Source organism: Equus caballus, chromosome 1 (genome assembly GCF_041296265.1).
Source record: "Equus caballus isolate H_3958 breed thoroughbred chromosome 1, TB-T2T, whole genome shotgun sequence".
NCBI lineage: Eukaryota > Metazoa > Chordata > Mammalia > Perissodactyla > Equidae > Equus > Equus caballus.
Window position 1 is genome coordinate 139,268,988 of NC_091684.1, and position 14,136 is coordinate 139,283,123.

Here is a 14,136-nt window from a genome sequence, read left to right on the forward strand (position 1 = left end):
TCTGCACTGTGTATACAATTTTTTCAAATTAGTTGCCAACTATTTTCCCATAAAATTTTGGTTTTGGCTTCTCCTGTTCTGCTGCATTGGACCTGCATTCTCCCGTGGCAGCCGTCCGCTGCTGCTGGGGAGTGGCTGCCCTCTTGAGATGGGGCATGCGCAGGTGCAGCATAGTCTCCATCATTCTGTATTTTCCTGACCTGACTCTCCTCCTTTACATTGTCCACCTAGCCACTACAGGCATTTGAGAGGCATTGCAACCCCTTGATGAACAGGATAAAAATTGCTTTGTGATATTATAGTGTAGTATATTATGGGTTAAGTGGGTTTGTGCACACATTCTTGCTTCCAGGGAAAAACACGTTCTATGTTCCAAATAGCCAACAAATGAACTTGAAGCATGCAACCTGTTCATAAATTGGCAACTCCTCTACAGTGATATTTTATAGTCTGCCTAAACAAGTAATGGAAAATGCATATCCATATATGCACTCAGATATCAGAAATTCAATTCCACAGGCTATTTGGGAACGAAGTTTCAAAATTCTGCTGAGGATGGTTATGTCACGTGAGTCTGTGTGCAGGCGGGCATGTGTGCACCCACGGGGGCATGGACGAGCTTTCACACACTGGGGCCAGAATCTGTCCTCCTAACCTGAGTTGTGGGCATTACCAAGTCATGAGCTAAAACGAGCCTCAGCATTATTGGGGAAGAGCCAGGACCTCTACAGAATTTCCTCACTGGGATCTGCGTTGGCTCCTGGTGGTGTTTCCAGTGAAGCTCTTGAATTTTTAATTTGAGCTGAGCCGCGGAGGGAAGAGGAAGTGGGTCTCGTAGAGTGTCGCCTCACCCGGCCTGGAGCCTTTTGGAAGTCAGTCCTTTTCTGTAACTTCCAGAACAGATTGCTGACTTTCAAGATCTCCGTGGAGAAGAATGTTCTTAAGATTTTCCCCTTCTAAAATGATAAGTATTTGGTGAGCACCTGCTTTGCTCAGAGCACTAGGCTAGGGCGACAGAAATAGTGGGACGTGGACAGTGCTTGCAGACCAAGGAGCTTTCAACCTGATCAGGAAGTGGAGGCACAAAGGAGCAAATCATGAAATCACAGCTCAGTGTCGAGTAAAACAGACGAGATGCCACAGGTAATGAGTCACGAATTGCTAAGTAGATGATAGAGACTCTAAGTGTACTGTCTATACCTTCAGGGAAAAGAAGTATCATTGCAGGCCAGGGGATCGCCAAGCAGTGGAGGTGGTGGCCAGACTGAGTCTCAGCAGAGCAGAAGGTGAAACACCAAGAAGACACATGGCAATGGGAAAGTGGAAGGTGGCTTTGCCGTGACAGAAAATTAGGTCAGAAAGGTTAAGACAGCAGGATTGTGGAGGATCTTGAAGGACAGGATACCCAATCCTGGGCTTTGTTGCATAGGCAATGGGGAACCCTGGAAAGTTTTTGAGCAGAGGAGTGATACGATCCAAATAGTGTATTAGGAGATCAGTCTGGAGGTGATGTCGGGGTGGTTTGGAAGAAGAAAGAAATGAGAGCAGGAGGTAAGCTCCTGCAGAGGAGAAATGGTTTATACTTGGATAGGCACAGAGGCTTGAATAGAAGAGATAGATGGGGGAGAGTCTTAAAGGAGTTGGTGGCAGGCAGATTGCAGTGAGTGGGGAGAAGGAGGAGGAGAAGCAGTAACAGCATCGTGGAGGGATGGCCCCAGGTTTGGAGCCAGAAACTTGGATGATGGGGGTGCCACAGGCTAAAAGAGCCAAGCGAGGCTGGAGGTCCAGTGGGAGATGGCAAGAAGAGCAGATTGATTTGAGTCCTGCTTTGAGGCCGTGATGGGGCATGCAGATGCAAGGATCCAGCTCTGGTCCCACATTCTCAACTGCTTGCTTGTGCTTTCCTGGATATGTTCATCTCTTTACTCACACCCTATGGGCTCAACACTAGTAATCAGATAGGCCCTATTGTGGGTGCTGAAACTCACTTGGTAGACCTCTCAGCACCCCATGCCTCCTCCAGCTGGTGGTCAGTAGTCTCAGAATCCGCAGACCATTCACCACGCAGCCTTGCCTGGTTAAGTAAGTGTTTTGTACCTGAACGACGTGAAGGATGTGCAGTGGTCATTCTAGCCCATATCTCCACCTTCAGGAAGAGCCACACCTCCGAAAGTCAACGAGCTCCTTTGACTATGCTTCCAGGGTTCCCCACTCCCCATGGTCAGAAAGTCCTTCCTTACACTTACTTTACGTTGCTCACATTGAGCTTTGACCTTCACTATGGAGTTCCAGTGCGACCCCCTTTCCCAACGAGGCACCCTTGAAGTCCATGAGCTCATGTGTGTATGGGGAGAGTAACTCCATTAAAGGAAATACCAAGCTTGACATTATTATACTTCTGCTGAATACTCATTAAGTATTCACCAGAATGGGGAAAAGCAAAGAAATTGGCCCCCTGACTGTTTGGGATGGTGGCTATATGCAAAGACAAAATCACCAAGGGAAGCCTGAACTTAGGTACAAATGAGGATGCTCTGTTTAATAGGATTCTGAGTAAACCTCTGCTTATTCCTTTTTATTCGTCTTATTTCTTTGTCCTCTTCAATTTTCCCCCATCGGGCATCAAGTCCCTTTTCTCTGCCCTTTGTGCTCCTGCCACTTCAATATCCCCCTTTGTTGCTCCACAACCAGTCTGCATTGATATTCATTCCCAAAAAATTACCCAGCCCATTTCGTGGTAGAAAGCCGAGACTGGTGACTGGTGCAAATGTTGGAATATATAAATATGACTCTTTTTCAGGTAGCATCTAAGATGTCAGTCTTAGCAGCTTCATTTTAAAAACTATTTATATTCACAAAAGTCTATAATAGCCTTTTTATTGTGTACGCCTGTGATTTGGATGCATTTTTTTCCCCCATGCCTGTTTTTTATTATCGTTCAACACTGACTACAGCCTTAAATGATAATGAAAACAGAAACACTCTTTTTAAAAGGCGATGACTGCTTTCCACATCCGTTAGCCGTATGTATGTGCTCCCCTGCCTGAAGGGCCAGGTTAGCGTTTAAACTGTCTGCACCCGACGCCTTCAGAACCCAAGTTCATGTCCTTGCAGCATTGACTCAGTCTTTTATTCTTCTGCAGAGAATAAATTGAAAACCAGGCTGTTTAATGTGTGGGTGTCTTTGGGTTTTATAACCCAGAGCTCCTCTGTGGCCACTGGGCATGTTGGAGTTCTTGTCCTGCTGTCCTGGACCCGGGTTCTAGAACCTGACTTGGCTCCAGATGTCACACACTTGTTTTTGAAAAGAGGCGTTTATTTGCACCTTTCTTCCCTCAGCTCCTGTTATTTTTTGCTTCCATGATGTGACCTCCTGCATTCACCCTAGTTTTCCAGTGCGTTAAAAAAATCAAGTAACAGAACAGTTTCCCTCAAACTGCTACAAATATAAGCTTGTTATCTGTGTTCCATTATTATGAATAACTCGCCGACTCTCATGCCATGTGTATGATTGACTTGCAATTACGGGTTGTGTTTGACAGCAGCTCTGGTTGGTATTCTGCCCTGGCTGTTCCTTAAGCCGAGCCTGGAACCCCTGGGTCAAATGAGAAAGGGTGGATTTTATAGACTCCACCCTATTGTTGTTTTTTTTCTTTTTTACCCTAAGCCTAGATATGGGATCCGTAATTAGTGATGCAATAATAATACCTTCCATTTGCCATTTTATGCCTTTTCAAAAATGCTCTGCATGTTCTTGTGATTGACTCTCACAAAAATGCTTTTGGCACAGGCAGTGCAGATATTATGGCCTGGTTTTATAAGGAAACATACAAAACGAGGTTAAATGACTTGCCCAAGTTCTTACGGCAAGTCTAAGATGGATCTGGGACTGGAACTAGATTTCATGATTTCAAGGTGCGTGGTTTTCCTACGGCCACTGCATTTGTAACAAACTCAAGTCATTAGCTTTTACATAAAAGATTTCATTTGATCCTATGATGACGTCACAAGATAGGGTGAGCAGGTATTATTATCCTCATTTTCCAGGTCAGGAGATAGAAGCCCGGAGAGGTTGAGTTGCCAAAGTAATATGGTGATGAACAAAAGAGGCAGGATTCGACCTCAAGGCTCCAAGCCCATTGCTCTTGGTGACACTTTGCGGGCTGATTAATGACACCATCACTCATTCAATTGCCTTGGCCAGAAACTTAGACTCATCCTTGACTCCCTTTTCTCTCTTACCCCATGTCTGAGCCATCAGCAAATCTTACTGATTCAACCTTCAAAATATATTCCAGATCAACCATTTCTCACCACCTCTGCTGTTATTATCCTAGTCAAACCTTTGTTTTTTCTTACCTGGATTGCTGTAATAATCCTACACGGCTAATTTCCAAAGATGGTCCCCAGTGAACCATGCCTTCCAGAAGTTATTCCTGTGTGATTCTACGACATTGAATCTCAGCTAGTCTGTGACTCATTTTAATCAACAGGATGTGGAAGACGTATTTTGTGTCTTTCAGGCCTAAGCATCAAGAAGGCTCTTGTACTTCTGAGAGGCCTGAGCCATTCATAAGAAGGTCTAGCTACTCTGCTGGAGAGACAAAGAGAAGAGACCACATGGAGAGCCCACTGAGGGAGGAGAGGCCCTGTGACTGCATGGGGTGGGAGGGAGGCCCAGCGGTCAGTGTCCCAGCTTAGCCCAGCCTTTCACTGCCCACAAAGGTGCCAGACATGTGAGTGAGGGTCGTGGGCATTTCAGCCAGGTGTACCCTCATATGACTGCAACCCAGTTGATACCACATGTAGCAGAAGAACCATCCGGCTGAGCCCAGCTGACCCACGGAGTCATGAGAGATAATGAAAGGCTTGTTGGTTTCAGCCACTAAGTTTTGGGTTCGTTTGTTATGTAGCAATAGATGCCTGACACATCTAAGGGGTCTCCTTGCTTCCACTCTTAGTTGCCACCAGTCTGTTTTCCACACAGGTTTTTTTTTTTTTTAATTGTGGTAAAATACACATAACATAAAAGGTCACCATCTTAACCATTTTTAGGTATAGAGTTCAGTAGTTAAGTACTTTCCCATTGTTGTGCGACCAACCTCCAGAACTCTTTTCATCTTGCCAATTCCCCTCCTTTCCAGCCCCTAGCAGCCACTGTTCTACCTTCTGTTTCTGCGAATTTGGCTCGTCTAGGTACCTCAGATAAGTGGAATCGTACAGAATTGGTCTTTTTGTGACTGGCTTATTTCACTTACCGTAATGTCCTCAAGCTTCAACCATGCTGCAGCATGTTACAGAATCTCCTTCCTTGGGTTGTTTCCACCTTTTACCTATTGTGATCATGCTGCTATGAACACAGGTGTACAAACATCTCTTTGAGACCCTGCTTTCAGTTCTTTTGAGCACACACCCAGAAGTGGAATTGCTACATCATATGGTCATTCTATTTTTAATTTTTTGAGGCAGCACCCTACAGAGAAGATTTTAGAAACATAAATTTTGTCACTCCCTTGCTCAAAACCCTCTGTTGACTTCTTATTACTCAGAATAATAGCCCAGACCCCTGCTATGGCCTACAAGGGCTGCTATGACCAGGCCCGTGGCCGCCTCACCAGCCTCATTTCCTGCTGCTCCTCTCCCTCCCTCTGCTTTAGCCATTCTTAGTGTCTTGCTGCTCCTTGTCACCCCAAGCATGATCCTACTGTAGAGATTTCACACTTTCTATTCTCTCCACCTACAATATTCCTCCTTGGTTACTAACATGGCTCACACCCTCACCTCATTCAGGCTTCAGTTAAAATGTTCCCTCCTTCAGAAAGGCCATTCCTGACTGCCCAATTTTAAATAGCACCTCAATCATCTATGCCTTTATTTTTTTATTTTTGAGGAAGATTAGTCCTGAGCTAACATCTGCTGCCAATTCTCCTCTTTTTGCTGAGGAAGACTGGCCCTCAGCTAACATCCGTGCCCATCTTCCTCTACTTTATATGTGGGACGTCTACCACAGCATAGCTTGCCAAGCGGTGCCATGTCTGCATCGGGATCCGAACCCGTGAACCTCTGGCTGCCGAAGTGGAACGTGGGCACTTAACCGTTGTGTCACCAGGCCGGCCCCTCTATGTCTTTATTTTTAATTTGTCATTTTATTTTTACCTGATAAGTGGGAAATCTATATTAATGGCACACACATATAATACTGTATGCCTGGCACTGTTCTGAACACTTTACACATGTTGACGTAACTGATCTTAATGGCAACCTGTGAATTAGGTATTATTATTATCATCTCCATTTTACAGATGAGAAAACTCAGAGAGCAGATGTTAAATAACTTCCCTAAGGCTTTCCAGGTAGTAATTGACAGAGGTGGGATTGAACTAAGGCAGTCAGGATCAAGAATCCACTATATGGTACCCGTCTCATCATAAATGTATACGTGTAAAATATGTATACGGCATCGTGTACATGCTTGTTTATTGTACATGCTCTCCCACTGGGTGTAAGCTCCACAAGGACAGGAACGTTGTTTTGTTCACTGTTCTCAGGGCTCAGAACAATGTCTGGTATGTAAGTTTTCAATAAAAACGTGTTGAGTGAACGACTGAATGAATTCCTGTATTAGATGGCCATGGACACCTGTCAACACTTTCGTGTTCCAAAGACTTGTACTGATAAAATTTATTATGGAGTGGATCTTGTTTTTGAAGTGTATGTGGGGCTTTGTAAAGCTCTCAGTTGTTTTTCTCCATGAATCTAGTTGTGTCTGAAAAGCACCGCCTACCAAATAGAGCAGTGACATATAGTAGATGCTCCATAGCTATTTATTCAGTAACCATTTCGTGAGCTGCTTGGGGATAGAGACCTGTAGCTGTCTCACCTCTGTCTCCTCCGCAGCCCCTGGTCCACCGTTGGGCTGCCCAACCTTTGTGGCTGTCGTAGAAGAGAAGACTTCATTGAGTGACTCTAGACTCCTGTGTTGTGGCAGAGTTCTTGTTTTCACAGAAGTAGGTACAAGGAAACCAGCGCGCAAATTCCAAGCCGAAGGCTCTGTGGAAGAGAGACCATTTCCAGAATCTCTTATTTTGTTTTTTGTAATCCTACACATCAAAAGCATCATTTTTCATAGGATTTAGTGTCAGCTTGTTTTAGACACTAAAACAAGTTTCTAAAACTGTTTCTAAAACACTGTTTTAGAAAATACCCATGATTTCCTTCGTCATTCTTCTCCTTTTAAAGAACCTCCGTCAGGCAAAACCTGTTTCCTCATCTCAGCTTTTGGAAAAGTCAGGCTGCAGAGGTCTGCTCAGTGCCTCACCCCGAGAAATTGCCCCACAAACAAATGCTGCATTAATTAACTATTTAATTAAGCATTCTCTTCAGAAATAGATACGAGGAACTTGGTTCCATCATTGGTTAGCTTTCTAATTGGGAGCCAGCTGTAATTCAACATGTTATTTTTTTCTCTCTGGTTTCAAATCCACTTAGGAGAGTCCTTCCAGCTACTTTTTCCACCAGATTGTCATCAAAATGCAGGTCAGAAATAAAGAAGACCAGCGTCTATTGAAGAGGGTCGTCAATGCATTAAAAGTTACCCTGGTGGCCTTAAAGACTTACTGCAGCTCTTTAAAATGGCTAATTTATACACTGGGCTACTCCAGCTCGTCCTGGTGCACATCACATTATACAGAAAAGTAGATGGAACACACATATAGCAGGCGACGGCTGGGCTCACTTATGACCTTATTCTCACTGATAAAGACAAATCTCATAATTCACTCATAGCAATGTCAGTCTTTTATCTCTTCCTGGACTCATGAGGACACAAGTCACATCCACTGAGCCTGCTCTGTGTGTGACGAGGAAACCCAGGCGGCCAGTCACCACAAAGGTGATTCATTCATTTGCATTCAGAAATCCTGTTGGTTGAAAAGCATTAAAAGTGTTTGGGTCTTTTTTTTTTTTTTCACTCTATAAAAAGTGGCTTGCTGGTGAAATATACGCCTTCACTCATCTTGCAGAGCTGCAGTGAAAAATAACATTTGGCAGTGGGAAGTGGGACTTTTGCTTGAGGAACTGATATATATATATATAATATTTGTACATTTCTTCGATGGCCATGGACACTTGTCAGTCCTGTCATTTTCCTAAGACTTGTATGGTTAACATTTACTATGGTGTGGGTCTTGATTTTTAAAGTGTACACAAGGATTTGTAAAGTGCGAGATTGCAAGTTGAAGTGATGAGAGAAACAAGGGGATCGGAGCAGTAGGATGGTGACATTAAGTGAAGTGTTTAATCTGACTCACACCAGTCATGAGAAAACACTGTGTTTTCTGTCCCCCACATTCCCTGCCTGCTCGAGCTCCATTTCAGTCTTGGTTGCTCATGTCCGCTTCTGCTCTCTGCACTGTTTTTTGAGCCCTGACTTCGGCTGTGTTGACCAGTTGAGGGCCAAGCAACCCAGACAGGGAGGGTCTCAGAACACCGAGCATATTCCAGAGGACCCGAAGTTGCTCAAGGAAAACGAAGAAACAGCATCAGGCGGGTGGAGGGTGGAACGTTCCCATGTTGCCTGAGGCTGGTTCCCCCTGCTGGGGCATCAATCCAGTAGGGGAGCCTAGATGTTTACTTTCAAAGCAGGAGCTGCATCTTCCTTTATGCTCTGTGCTGTGCTAAGTACAATGTTGGCACTGGATAAATGTTAATAACAGCAGCCTTAATGATGATGACAATAACAATCTGGTAACCCCACCTCCTGCATGCCAAGGGGGTTTAAGAGACTCAACCATTTCTTGTGATTGATGTTAGTATAACCATGGGTAGCATTCCTTGTCCAGCAGACCCCGAACCCCTGGTGTTCTTCCTGTTCTCCCATCTGCTTGGAAAGACTCCGGGGAGGTAGGAAAGAGGTCCCAGAGACCAGGGCTCTCGCATGTTCCTCTTCAGAACAGTTACTCTGAGAATGAGCAAATGCCCCCACATGTCTTGTCTGCCAATCGGGACCTTCTGTCCGCTGAGACCCTTTAAAAAAACAATCACGATACCTCCATTTTAATTATTCTCTTTTTTGGTCCCACTCAGGATTATGCCTTTTAAATAAACTACATCAAGCTTTCTTCCTTCTCATCTCGCTCCTAATTAAGGACAGTGGGGGGTATTCTTTGGTCTTATTTTCTCATAATTTTAATTACACTGATCTTGGCTTAAAACGGGACCCATTTAAGTGCTGAGAAGATATGTATTTTATGGTTCAGTGAGGGTTTTCCCTTCCCATGCCTCTTAGAGGAGGACAAAGTTGAGAGATGGCCCTTCTTGGAGCACCGAACCTAACTAAGCCTTCCTTGCCCCGGATGAAGGACAGGGAGCCCCCATGGGGAGTCTAGCTGCTGCAGGAGAGAGCCCTGTATCCTCAGGAGGACTGGCATTTTGCCATAAGGAGCAGCCATCATGGTGGGAAGTCGGAGTTGGGAAGGCAGCTCCGGGAAATTTTCCAAGAGGAATGGAGTGGTGGCTGTCTCTGAAGGTGAACCATCTACTGGTTGCTCTTCCCTGCCCTCCATAGCACCTGGCCTGGTCTCGCTTAGAAGGACAGTCTTTGTGCCATTTGCCTTCCTCCTCCTCTGCCTTCTAGATCCTGGTCTGGCATGGTCTTCTTGAAGTATTGCCACTCTCTGCTTCCTAGGGTCCACGTGATTCAGTGGTAAGAGATTATGAGCCCTGGAGGCCAAGGCCGAAGCCAAGGTTTGAATCCCAGCCTGGCCAACACTGGTGATACAGTCTTGGGCAAACGATTTTCCTGTTGGGCTCTGGGGACCTCTTCAAAAAGAGGGGATCAGGATACCTACTTGGCAGTGTGGTTGGGAAGGATGCCTACGGTAATGAACTCAAGTGGAGAATGCCTCCTGGCACAGGTAAGTGGTCCATTAATGTTTGTGGCCCTTTTTCTTTGTTAGACAGATGTGGGCAAGTACCTGAAAGGGTGGGCACATATTTGAAGGGCTGGATAATAAAGATAATAATTCTTGATCACACACAAACACACACACACAAAATGCCCTATCCTGTCCTCTCTGCCTGTCCCGCATCCCATCCTTTTCTCATGCCTTTTTCCACCGCCTCCTCCATAAGGTTTACTCTGATTGTTTCCAGCCTACAATGATCCTGCCCAACTCTTTTGTCCTTATTGCCTCAACCACACACCTTAACATTACATTATAAACTGTCGTGGTTTGTATGTTAAGATCTTCTGTCTCTAATAAGATAAGCTCCTCCTCGGGAAGGGACTACGCATGATTTTTTTTCCTGTGTCTTTGCAGCGTCCAGCACAGTGCCCGGCATGCAGTAAATGTTTAATAATTGATTATTAAGTGCAGTGCCATTACTAGTCCTACCTGAGGGCAGAGACTGTATTTTGTGTTTTCTGCGTCTCCACAGCAGTTTGCCCAGTGCTAAGCATCCAGACATTCATAGGCACTCGAAACACATTTATCAGATTAAAGGTACCTTTTGGTTTGAGGGGTGGTCAGCCATTGATAGGAAAAGTATAGCAAGAGACCTGGGGAGTAAAGGCTGAATCGACAAGGTTCTGAAATGCCTGGGATTCGGGGAAGGCATAGCTTCCTTTATAGCAGCTTATAAATCATGTCCTGTGAGGGCAGAAAGAGCCCTGTGCAGGCAGTTTGGAGACTTGGCTTCTGGTCTCCACTGGGGCAATTTATTTGATATGGCCTCATAGGCCAGGTCTGGAACCAGGCGGCCCTCTGGCTTTCAGTGAAAAAGTAGGTTTCCTCTTGACTCCAGTCCTTTGGAAACTTGTCACCTCTCAGTGACCCTATTGACAGCTCCCGGTTTCTTCTGATAGGTTTGATCTTGGCCCATAATCCTTAAATAGATAAAACTTTCAAGGAAGCTGATTTGCATTGGACTGAAAGTCAATTGGACTGCCGTAAGAATATGAAATTAGACCTCAGGGGAAGGAAAGCACTTATTTTTCAATTATCCACAGATCGGAGGCCGCAGTGGGGCTGCTCATCCTGGAGTCGCCCCTGAGAAGGTGACCCTCTGCCTTCCGTAAGTGTGACCAGGAAACTCAGCTGGACCCTTCTCTGGGCTGCTCTCTGTCCATCCCCTGGCCTGTCATGAGGCTCGTCGTCCTTCCACGTGTGCACAGCCCTGGCTCCATCCCCTTCCAGGACCCTGGCTGAGGGACCCCTGTGGCTGGTGGCTGACATGTTCCCTGACCTCGGGAGCTCAGTTCTGTAGGCCTTTGTGCCTCTAAGTGTCCACCTGACACAGCGGACACTGCAGTAACTGTGAGATGTAGCCTTGAGGCTACAAAACCCAGCAACAGGGCAGCCCCAAATTCTGACCCTGAGCTAGCTTCATACTGCTCTCATGGCAACGTACAGGCGTGGCCTTAAACACAGAGCCAGGGGATAGGGAAGTCCTGCTTTGTTTGTGGTGTTTCACACAGCCCTGTTTCTCTTTCGCCCAGCCTGATTTCTTTTTTAGCTTCCTTCGAACTATCCCAACAGTGAAGGGCCGAAGCCTTCTCAGCTGAGCTCGACGAGAGCTCTAGGGCAGCAACGGAGTCATCCTGGAGGAGGCTGTCCGAGTGCACAGCCCGCACTCTTTCCAGTACTTCACAAAGCTCTCTCCACGTGGGAGCCAGACAGGCAGCACTATTGTTATCATCTATCACCCGCACTGAAGAAACTGAGGCAGCTCAGGGACAGGAGGGCTGCCAGAGTGGGCTCGTCCAATGGGAAGAGGGGGTGGAGGAAGCGCTGACGTAGGCGCAGGCAGCCTCGGCCTGGCTCCCTCCGCCAGGGGCTCAGAGCAGGGCAAAGGGGTGAAGGGGGGGCCTGTGGGAGGAGCGTTTCAAATCAGGCACCCCACCACGGCCGTTTGCTCTTTGGGTCCTAAATCGAATACATTTTGATTCAATTTGGACATTCTGGATTAGTGGAAGGGAATGAGGCTTAAAAGAGGTCAGCTCCATTACTCAGCATTATTAATGATGTTGTCCGCCGTTAAAATCTCAAAAAACTAGGAAACTAATAAATTTTACATATTGAAAAATCACAGATGGATCAGGCAAATGGATAAATTCTTAAAAGTATTTAATATCTGTTAAGAGGACAGAATGATAAATTCAATATTGAAAACCAATATCAGATTCACAATTACAGGCCATTTATCATAACCAACTGCATGGACAGCATCTTATTGTGGGGAGAACGCTGTGATTCATAAGCAGAGACCCGGAACAAGTCCATATGAAACGAGAAATAAATCTGCTTTACATATTGGAAACTTATTTCCACTTCCTATCTTTACTGCCAACAATAACGTTAGCTTTCAAGAACAAATTGTTACACATTAAACTTATGCATAATGAACCCAATTGAGTCACAAACTTCCCTAAAAAGAGCTTTAAATTATTCCAAATTGGGTTATTAGCTTTAACTCTAATTCCTCTGAGAGGGCCCACCAATCTTATACATGGTAAGTTTCAGCATTTAACCAGACTGTTAGTTTCCCAGGTCCGGCCCCAAAGTTCTGAATTTGTTCTTTCTTCTCCTTCCCCTGAAGAATTAACACTGTCAGACTAAAGAACAAACATGATCGCATTTAACAGAAGCATTAATTAAACAAATTGCTAGAACAATGCAATTTATATTTTTGATTTTAAGATGAATTATTCTGCTTTCCTTGAATATTTGAGTACCTATGAGCAAATGGAATGACTTGAATTCCAACCATTGTATGTCACAGCTGGGACACTAGCTCAGTCAATGTTTTGATCCCCAGGCATCCTGGGCTCAAGTGGCAGGGAGGTGGTTTGGCTGTGACATCTCTCATTTCACGGACTGCCCAGGCTGACCCAGCTGACAACACTCTAATCAAGACACAGAATGGATTTTTTTTAATTTCATTTTTTTCCTGATTTCAAGAATGAAGTACTCAAATGTAGAAAATTTGGATTGTGTAGGAGGAAAAAATCCTAACCCCCTCACAGAGGCCACTGCTAATTACATCTGACATGTGTCTCTTTCATTTTTGTTTTTTTTGTTGTGTATTTTTTTCTTTACACAGTTGAGATTACATATATATACAATTTTCTGTCCTATGCAGTCATAATCGCAATGGTTGTATAATACTCCATCATTTTATAATGGAACCTCTCCTGATGTTGGGCACTTAGGTTGCTTCCAACTTCTCTCTATTATAAATAACATTGCAATAATCATCTTTGTGCATGCATCTTTGGGTGAATTTCTGACTATTTCTTTAAGATTTATTCCCAGAAATTTCATTACCGGGTTAAGGACTGTGAACATTTTAAGACTTTTGATATATACTAAAGCTAAAAAGAGAATTTTATGTAAAGCCCTGATTCATGAGTTTGTTAATTGTTTAGACAAGCTGCAGCCGCAGCCTAGAGGTTGAAATCATGGATTTTGGAGTCATCCGTCTTCATTCAAGTTCCAGGTCTGCTACAGACCAGCCAGGAGATTTAACCACTCAGAACCGCCATCGCTGCATCTGTAAAATGGGCATCACGATACCTACATCTCAGGGTTGTTATGAAGATAAAATGTGACAAGGCCTATCAATGCCTGACACCCAGTAAACACTCCATAAAAGGCAGATGGTGAAAGTATAAATACTTTTGTGACTGAGTATTATAACACATGTCCTTATAACAGGTATAATATATGCATAAAGACATCACGTAATTTTAAAAACTTTAGGCTTTAATAATATCCTTCATTATCTCCAGAATCAAATTCTAACTTATCAGTCAATATCCTTCCCCATCAGAGCCCAGCTCACCCTTACAACCTTTTTGTCTCCCTTTCCCCTGCAGTTACGTTTGCTCCAATTGCCTAGGACATGTGTCCTTCATGAGTGTGCCATCTGCTTCCTATCACTGTGCCCATGTCACTTCTCTTTCCCTTCTTTTCACTGTTTGTCACTCTCCACTCATGGATTTAGGCTTGGCTCAGGCATCGCCACTTCCATCAAGTCTTCCTTGTTACCTTCCCAGGCAAAATGAGTGTGTGTGTGTCCTCTGTGCTCCCACAGCACCTTGTGTATACCTGGGTTGCAGCATTTCTCAGTCTCATG